The sequence below is a fragment of the Antennarius striatus genome, chromosome 10, assembly GCF_040054535.1.
Source record: "Antennarius striatus isolate MH-2024 chromosome 10, ASM4005453v1, whole genome shotgun sequence".
Lineage (NCBI taxonomy): Eukaryota > Metazoa > Chordata > Actinopteri > Lophiiformes > Antennariidae > Antennarius > Antennarius striatus.
The window spans coordinates 23,201,352-23,211,154 of record NC_090785.1 but is presented as its reverse complement, the minus strand read 5'-3'; the positions used below and the strand labels follow the sequence as shown (position 1 = coordinate 23,211,154).

The window sequence follows — 9,803 nt, the reverse complement described above, 5'->3', positions numbered from 1 at the left end:
AATATTACAATGTACAGTATAAAATACAATAACTTAAATAGTATTATTATACATATACATTATACCATTGCTATATATATATATATATATATATATATATATATATACATACATACACACATTGCTTCTGTATGTCAGTTGGGCTGACTAGGTTGCCTGTAATTATTTTTAATGATTTCCAGCAGGTGCCGGTAAAACCGATCTTGGTTCCGTTCTCTTTTTCAAAGTGTTTCTTGTGACTGACTATAAACTGATCTATTAACATAGCAGCTTCTGATATTTTAGAAACCTTCTGGTCATTCAGATAGGTGGCCAACCGCTCTGATAGTTTTTAAATACCTCCATTAACATTAAATCACAGACAGATGTAAAATCAATGGCCGCATTAGCCTTCAGCTAACGCTTAAGAAGAGTCTGTTTTTCAGCTGCAAACTCGACAAACGTTTCCTGTGGACGTTTCACTTCAGATCATATAAATCTTTCGCCTTTCACGAAAGATTTCCGTGGAGTGGAACAACACGAGTCTTATACTGCCGAAAACGTTGTCGGTACGCCTCAGAACAAAGACTGAGTGTGCATGATAGTCTTTTAAAACCACATAATTAAGACTGTCACTCAGAGGCATTTTATTCATACGGGCTTTCTCTGTCAACTTGCTTCGTAGCAAGGGTGCCCAAGCCTCTTCTGGCCATTTGACTCCGGCTCACGGAACTCTGGGACTAGAGAAATTTGTCTGCTGGCATCAAACACTTTAGATAAAGAGTGATCACTTTGAGTTAACTCAAGTTTTTGCAGTTCAATTTGTAATGCGTTTTTAGCCCCCAACTCTAATTTGTACATAGCCTGTTTGTGTCGATGTGCAATATCCCTTTCTCTCTCCTCGCTCTCTAGTTTCAACCGAGGTAGACACACCTTTAACCAAGACGACGTACTACGGGACCACTCCAAAGACAACATTCTACTGGGTGGTGGGGTTTTCTCCTCATCAGGAGGAGTTTGCTCCTCTGCCAGATAAGTCAATGGACGCTCTATCTCTACTTCCATAGACACGCCCATGTTATTAAACAGCACTATGACAGCTTCTCTTAACTGAGCCCAGGTGCTTCCCATAGAGAGCTCAGCTCCAAACTGAGCACCGATGTCACAGAAGTCTGCCATCCTACATTGATCAGGCCCCTCTAATGTGGGCCTGGCCAAAAAAATCTTTGATACTGAAACCTGCAGCCATTTTAGTGTTAGATCTGCTCCTTAAAGTTTCCAAAGTCATCAAACACTAAATACGGTAGGACATAAACTACACAAGCTGTCCTGCACTCTGCTACAAAACCACGGTAGACCTACTCAAAAACTACATAAGACAAAACAATTCCCAAGCCTTTCACCACTGCACTACAACATCCACACTCTTGCTGTCTTGGCGGAATCACACAGATCCCGGATGAGCCCCTATTATGTTACGCCCTCCTCTGATGGTCAGGCCGCCAGCGTAACATAAGACGCAGCAAGGGTGCGAATGAAGGAGGCAGGACAACCGATGTTTCTAATTAACAATGATTTATTTACAAAAAAACAAAACTAGCATCTCCACGGGACACATAGCATGGACAAACGTAGACCCCAACCCCCCTGAGCTATGCACTGGTCACTAAATAAGAGTCCCAAAAGAAACCAAACCCTTACGTTAGGGTTAGTTTTGGAGTTATTTTGGGAGTAACAGTAGTGATGTGATCGAAGCTCCGAAGCGTGTTCCAAACAGAAGAGGGGCGTTCCCGCGAAGCGCGAATCGAGGCTTGCTTCATCGATGGGAGGAGCTGTAATTGGTGACGTCCTCGCCGGAAGCGAGGCTTCGGGCATGTCTTCCTTATCGACGCTCCCATCACGGGAACGCCCTGCGACGCGGCCGATACCATGTGACTGATTTGACTCGCGACACGCGCTCCAACACCGATATAAAGCGATCGCACTCCATTCAGAATTTGGTTGTTTGGTGGAGAGTTGTGGTTAGATACTGTGGAGACCGTTAGGAATTTAGATAGTGTTAAGATATATACTGGAGTGAGGTATAGAGAGTGTGGAGAGAGTCAGTTTAGGAGATTCAGGAAATGGAAACTGCCACAGTGGAGAAATTGTTTCTAAATAAAAACCAATGATGTCACCAAAGCATAATCACTGGCTATACCTCAGTGTTACAGAAACACAATCAATTTCCCAACCCCAATCACCTTCCCCTCACTGTACATGTTTATTTGGACATGAAGAAAATAATCACTTTCCATAGTGCTGGTGTGTGTGTAATACAAACAAGCAAACCTTGATTTGGGAACACTGTAAATATCGAACAAATTTGAATTTGACCAGAAAATTTGCAACGTTTTGTCTTAGAAGTCGAAAAAAATTTGGAAGTTGAACGCAAAACAAATGCCTTTTTCCCACCTCCAGGCGTGCGAAAAGTCTAGAGAACACATTATGGTAATGTGCTTTTTCTTTTAGTTTATTGTATTCAATAATGTTTCACTTAATTTGCGTTCCATTGCCTATGGTATGAGTTACGGTACCGTAAACTTCGGTCCCAAAGACGACGATAACTTGCATCTTGGGCTAACCAGATTTCATTCTCATGTTTGCTTCCTTCTTTTACATTTCTTTGATATGTTTCACTACTATACAATTTTATATATAAATGACATAACATGTTGAAAAAAGGTAATTTTCTAGCGTCTTGGAATGGATTAAGACCATTTACATGATATGAAATGGGAAAATTGTATTTGGAATTCGAACAAATCACTATTCAAACAGCCTTCAGGAACAAATTGTGGTAGTAAACCACAATTTGTTTATATATATATATAAAATCACTAAACTATACATGTTTTGCCTACTTTGTTATTTCGCTGACAGTTTTATGAACAGGCTGTCTGCAAAATGTCGCACACTTCAAACTCATGCCACCTGATATTTTACCATCCAGTAGATGTCATACTAGAGCAAATTAAGCCTCATGAAGCTCCAAACCACCGTGAACAGATTGAGATGAAAGGCTTCAATGCTTCATGGGGCTTCATCTGCCCATCACTACGTAACAGGCACTGTAGTGCCCCCCAAAAATACAAGGGTTAGTGCCAGCACTCTAGTGTACTGTATATAACAAGGACTGACTAAGTGAGGTGGGAAACATGATGTATACCTGCAGGTGTATACCTAAGTTCCCTACCTCTTGGCTCTGGCCAAGAGAAAAAAAGGAGAAAAGAAAAGAACAAAATTAGAATGACATATCAAACGAGGGCAAAATATGGTCAAACAGCAAAATTATAACAAAACTGGGAAACAAAATAACATAAACTACAAAAAACAACACAAGCCAAAAATGAGAGCTGCCACCTCCCACCACAGAGCAAACAACTGAACTCATATCAGACCAGTGGAGAGATGATTGGTGAGTGCTTGATTGAAGAGCAACTGGTTTCAGCTGTGAAGGCCTTGGTTGATCACACAGGTGAAACCAATTGAGAGGGACTGATCCAATGAACCCAAACACAAACCAAGGGGAAACAACAAAACAAACATAACATAACTCCACCCATGACAGGACCTCTGAATCACATGCAAAGGGACCAAAAACTTCTGCCTCCTGTTCTACTGTACCTCCAATCCACCACAGATGGAAGCAACACTTTAAAAATAAAGGGGTTTGACAGAGGCAGATAGATGAAATTACATGTCTGATTCTCATCCACATCTTCATTATTGTGGAAGTCTGTACCACACTTTGGTCTATGTATAACATAAATCCTCTTTGCAAACAGTTTGCTCAAATACATTTCATCACAGTAGACTAATAATTTATTATATGTCTGATCTCTGATTGATAGTTCACTGTGTTTTACATAATCCTCTTGGATTCACATTTCAATTTTCACAGCAAGGCAAACATCCATATGTTGTAATAACATCAGATGTAGCAGCTTCACACCTATCCTCTGTTAGGATATGTAAATGCTGCTTGGCAATGCTAGAGTAAAATAAATTGATTATATTGGATTTCAGGCTTTGAAATTATTCAAACTATATGAAAGGGCCAGTAAACTCATTTTAAAATGGTATATATATATATATATATATATATATATATATATATATATATATATATATATATATATATATATATATATACTGTACATTTTGTTTATCATGATGAAAAAAATAAAGAAAAATAATTTCCTGATGTCTGTTATTATCCCTGTGGTCAGGAAAACTTAAAATGTGCACTACAGCAGGTTCCGTATCCAGTGGTCACGTGGGGTCATCAGCGACACCTGTAACTTCATCAGTAAGGACAGCCATTAGAACACAATACAATCACTGAAGCGATAAACCTGATAAAGTCATGATTACGTACTTCAAACGCCTGGTTCATTTTGACTTTACTGTCCCTTTAAGTAGGGAATAAAAATGTTACTAACATATTTATCATTGGGCTGCTCATTTTGTATGAAAAGCTGTTTGTAAAGTTTGATAGATTGATTACATTCGTCCAGTTTTTTAAGAAAAAACCCCCCAAAAAAACAAATAAATGAAATAAGCATTTTTTCCAAGTGGCAAATATGTTACCGAGGCAAATATGTTAATATACTGAATTATAACCACAGTACAATTATCTGCACATCCTTTCCGTTTTGTAATCTCATAATACTGTGTTATTTTCCTTTGTCTGAACTAAAGCAGAAAATTTGTAGTCTGGTAATACACTCTCAAAGACTCATGGACTTGTAACTCATTGACTGCCAGACACTTTCAGAGCGGACAGCTCCCCAGTGCCAGAGATTTTGAGCATTTTCACTGAATTCTGAAGGCCCACCAAATATTCATTTTTTAGGCTACATAAACATCGCACATATCACCTGAAACTTTAGACTGTCTTCTTTCATCAGAAAAAAAGTTTGTTTCTATCATCTTTGTGTGTTTAGTTATTGCCCGTAGAACACAGGGTGGTTTCAGCAAAAACGGCTGATTTTGACCAGGAAACGGAGATAATGATGTTTTACTGCAGAGAAGCAAATTCAAGCAAAACTCCAACGTCAAACTTCTGAAAATACATTTACTTATTGAAACAATGAAAACAACATTAGAAAAATTTTTGTTTGATGAACAAATGATTTTATAACAATTTTGAAAATTAGACAAAACATAACAAAGACTACATTCATTTCACTCTCAAGTGTCAGAATTATTTACAGGTGAGTGTGTGTATGGGTGAGTGTGTGGGTGTGAGTGTACTCAATAATATTTTTTTTTGAGTGTGATACACAGTGAAGCATTCTCCTGCATGCAGGGGAATACGACAGGCCTTGCACCACATCCTGGTCTCACTCCTTCCACCCCTTCTAACACACACCCGACATTTTCTTGAGGGATGTGCTTTCCTGGTGGTGGCCCTCAAACGTTCCAGCGTGTGCCTGGACATCAGGCCATCGAGTCTGGACAATGCTTCTGCCCCCTAAGCAATAGTACTTCCTTTAAGATAAGCAGAAACACAAGCTGGTGAACATAGTTGATCTGGGTCTCGGTTTCTGCATGATCTTCCTTGCAGCACGTCCTCGACCTCCATCTCCTCAGCCTCGTCGCCCCCCTCATGTGACACGTACCCCTTTTCAGTCAAGGACCTTACAACACACTTCATGAACTCCAGGTGTGTTTTCTTGATCCCTGGGTTCCTGAACCTGAACAACACATAGGCGTTGTACACACAAATCTGGAACAAATAGGCGACAAACTTTTTGTCCAGTTTTGCGTTTTCCTGATGAAGGGGTAGTACGCAATGTTCTGGTCAAGTTTGCCCACCCCATTCATGCAGGAATTGTACTCCACCACACACTCCGGTTTGAGCTGTGCCACTTTGTCCCGCTGACCCTTCTGCCACACCTCCACCCTCTGCATCCTGTCGTTGTGGTAGGTTGTAATCATTCGCACCACCTTCCCCTCCTCACCCAAGTCTGTCTTTGACGGCTCTCTGATAATCTGTGGTTCCCCACGGTTTTCCTCAGAGTTCTACAGACATTAGTTGTTGTTTTTGTTTTGTTTTTTGAATAACTGCTCACACAGTTTGACGGAGTTATAAAAATTGTCCATGAATATTGTGTACCCCTGCTCGGTCAGGCGGTCAAGGAGGGAAAACACAATGTCTGGGAGTGTGCTCAACTGGCCAACATAAGGCAACATATTATAACAATAGCCAGTCTGCGGGTCACAAAATACAAGATTATATGTCATATTTGACTGGCTTTTGAAGATTGTAAACCCTGAAGTCCAGGCGGCCACGCCACTGCAACATCCCCTCATCTATACAAATGTTTTCATGGGGCTGATACAGCTCTTTGAATTGACAAATTATAGAATCAAGGACAGGATGCACTTTATAAAGTTTATCTCCAGCACCCTGTGAGGCATTCTATTCTATATACTGATTATAATCCCCACAGGGAAATTAGTAGCACACTCTAGTTAGTTCAAATCAAATCATGCATATATATTGCATATATATACTCTATGTGTGTACAGGCCCTGAACACAAACACACACATGGGGCCTGTATGCATGCAGAGGAGGTAGAGTGGCGGGCAGCTCCTTTATTGGTGCGCCCCAAATGAGCAACTTGTAAGGGGGATGGCGCCTTGCTCAAGGGCGCCTCGGCAGTGCTCCAGAGGTGAGCTGACACCTCCCACTGTCAGCTCACCTCTGGGTGTTCTTTTTGGGCGGGAGCGGGAATCGAACCACCGATCTTTGAAACATTGGACGACCCGCTCTACTGCGCGCTCTACCACTGAGCTACTGCCGCATTGTCATTGAAGTGGAGAAACTTCCTTATCAGCTGGAACCTGTTGCGTGGCATGGTGCTGTTGAAGTACGGAGTGGCTTCCAGTGGATCCTCACTCCAGTACATGCTGACGCTGGGCTTCTTTATGTAGCCGGTGAGGAACGTAAGCCCAAAGTATTTTTTGAGCTCTGGAACTGTCACCGGTTTCCACACCCTCTCTCTGGAGTGTGGCAGAGCTTCAGGATGAGCCTGTATAAACTGCTGTGCATACAGGTTGGTCTGAGAGGCAATGTGACCCAGCAGCTCGTCAGTCAGAAGCAGCTCCAGGAAATCAACCGGCTGGTCCGAATCCAGGTCTGCAGCCGCATTCTGGGGACCAGGGGTTGCCACGAATGGCAACTTAGTGGGTTCCCAGCCACCATGATCCCAAATACCAGCATCCACCTCCAGTGATGGACGTCTCCTTGCACCTCTCCCTCTTGCAGGTGCACGTCCTCTACTCGTTTCAGGGACTGTAAAATATAGAAAAAATATACAATTTTACACAACACACACACACACACACACATATATATATATATATATATATATATATATATATATACACATACATATATATATATATATACACATACATATATATATATATATATATACACATACATACATACATACATACACACACACACACACACACACACGCCTGAAATATGTACGATGTAATACATTCATAGATGGGGAACAACTTATGCGAGATGGAGGGCCGACACGTTTTTTTTACATCATGCAACAATGTAGCAAAATAGTTACCTTTGCTCCTCAGATCCTCCGTGGGCTCCCACGGGTCTGGGGAGGACTCCCTGCTGCTTTCTGACAGTAGCCATTCAGATGAAGAATCCGGGTCCGGTTCTGAATCAGAACTGATGCCGGAAAGAAGCAGCGGAGAAGTTTCCACACCGGCCCTCTCACGCACGACGCCGCCGAAGTGCTGGGGGCCCCCGCTATAACCCGGGACGTTTTCCTCTCCTCCGCTCTGGTTTTCAACCTCTTTGGGTGCATCTCCTGCACCCACCCGCTCCTTACTGCTCACTGTCTTGCTCATAGAAGCTACACTGCCAGACAAGCTCTGTGCCAGTGTTAGCTGCTTGAATTTTCTTTCGCTGTGCGCTTCGCGATTTTGCTCTCCACTACTGCCCCAAAAACTACGCCTCTTCTTCAAGTGATCTGGTAATCTAAGGTGTGAAACACTGCCCCTGACCGAAATAAATAAGATACAAGGCTGAAAATCACACAGAAGGTGCAGAACGCTTTAATCGAACGTTCCCTGTAAAAAAAGCCTAAGACGAGATATCTCATCTGTGGCACTCAATGAGTGCCAAGGATGCATATTTATTTATTATACACAGACGGTACAACGGAATTGGAAGGTCAGATGGAGAGTTGGTCCAGAGCTGCTGCATTCTGGGTGCGCCGCCACTATGGGCCAACATGACCTAATATTCCTTAGATGCGAGTTTTTCCTGATAATGGGAGGAAACAGGATAACCCGGAGAAAACCCATTCAGGCACAGAGAGAACACGTAAACTCTTCACAGAAAGGCCATGATGGAAATGATGGGGTTTGAACCCCTGACCTTCTTGTTGAGAGGCAGCAGTGCTAACCACTAATCGGTGTTTTAGGCATTATTTTAGGTTTGTTTTTTTAACATTATTATATTTTTTTGAGTACTATATTGATCTCTTGAGGAAAAACTTTTCATTTCATCCACCCCTGAGGAGCAGTGGGCAGCCCTTAATTGACCAGGGGAGAAAGTTGGGGAGCTGGCCATCTGGTTCTAAGGTACATCAGCATCTAATGTAGGCTGAAGAGACTGGGGCATAAACCACTGGCTTACCGATAAGTGGACAATGCTTCTGCCCCCTAAGCAATAGTACTTCCTTTAAGATAACCAGAAACACAAGCTGGTGAACATAGTTGATCACTTAGCAGCCAAACACCTGCATTTTCCTATGAGTTTGTGGAGACAGATAACAGAGGAGCCAGTGGCAAAAACATAACCCAATTCTGAAATGTTGTTCTCACAGACAATGTTGTAAAGTGCTTAAAAAATAAAATTGGATTCAATTGGATCTTTCTATGTAATCATTAAGAATAATTAGGTCAGATATCAGTTTTTGTACTGTTGCATCAAACTCAACAAAAGTTGCAATTTTAGTTGTTTAGCTTAGCTTAAATCAACAATTAAGGATACATGTAAATTATTTGATCATGTTAAACAACATAACATTGTTGTTTTTTTATCTCTGTCATGCTACATCCACATTCAGTGCACAGTTTTACCCACTCTGCAGTTCTTATAGAGGAGTGGGTTCCCAACCCACACCTTGACATTGTGGTGAGATTGTAACAGTCAATCAGGAGGAGGATTGTTCTCCTGATCAGTGCCGATGGAACGCCAATCCTATCTGCCAGTCAAAAGTACAGGAGGGCATATGATCACACTGTGTGTGTGTGTGTGTGTGTGTGTGTGTGTGTGTGTGTGTGTGTGTGTGTGTGTGTGTGTGTGTGTGTGTGTGTGTGTGTGTGTGTGTGTGTGTGTGTGTGGCCATGGAGCTCTAACAAATTTCAATAATAAAACTGAAACAGGAAGTTATAATTTTGCAGTTCAAGTTGCAACCTTTACCAAACGTAATGTAGTGGGAAGTCTGAAGGCATTCATATGTCAAGGTACAGTGATAGCACACCCTGTTAATAACAGATGTACATGTACAGTATGTATATATGAACCTATACACATACTCAGAGGCCTGGTTACACATTTAAGTTTAAATACATGTATATAATTTGTATATTGTAACTTCCCCTTGCGGGGATCAATAAAGTATACTTCTTCTTCTTTTTCATAAATATACTTCAAATCTTGAGTTTCTTATCAATAAATTTACCATTATTGTCACATCATCACATTTTATTTAGAAACGTGTGCAC

The 9,803-nt window shown here is 41.4% G+C and overlaps 1 pseudogene; it reads left to right on the top strand.

Annotated features, from left to right (window-relative positions):
* Positions 1 to 455: 455 nt before the first annotated feature.
* On the top strand, positions 456 to 519 carry LOC137603271 (U5 spliceosomal RNA; annotated as a pseudogene).
* The last annotated feature ends 9,284 nt before the right edge of the window (positions 520 to 9,803 follow it).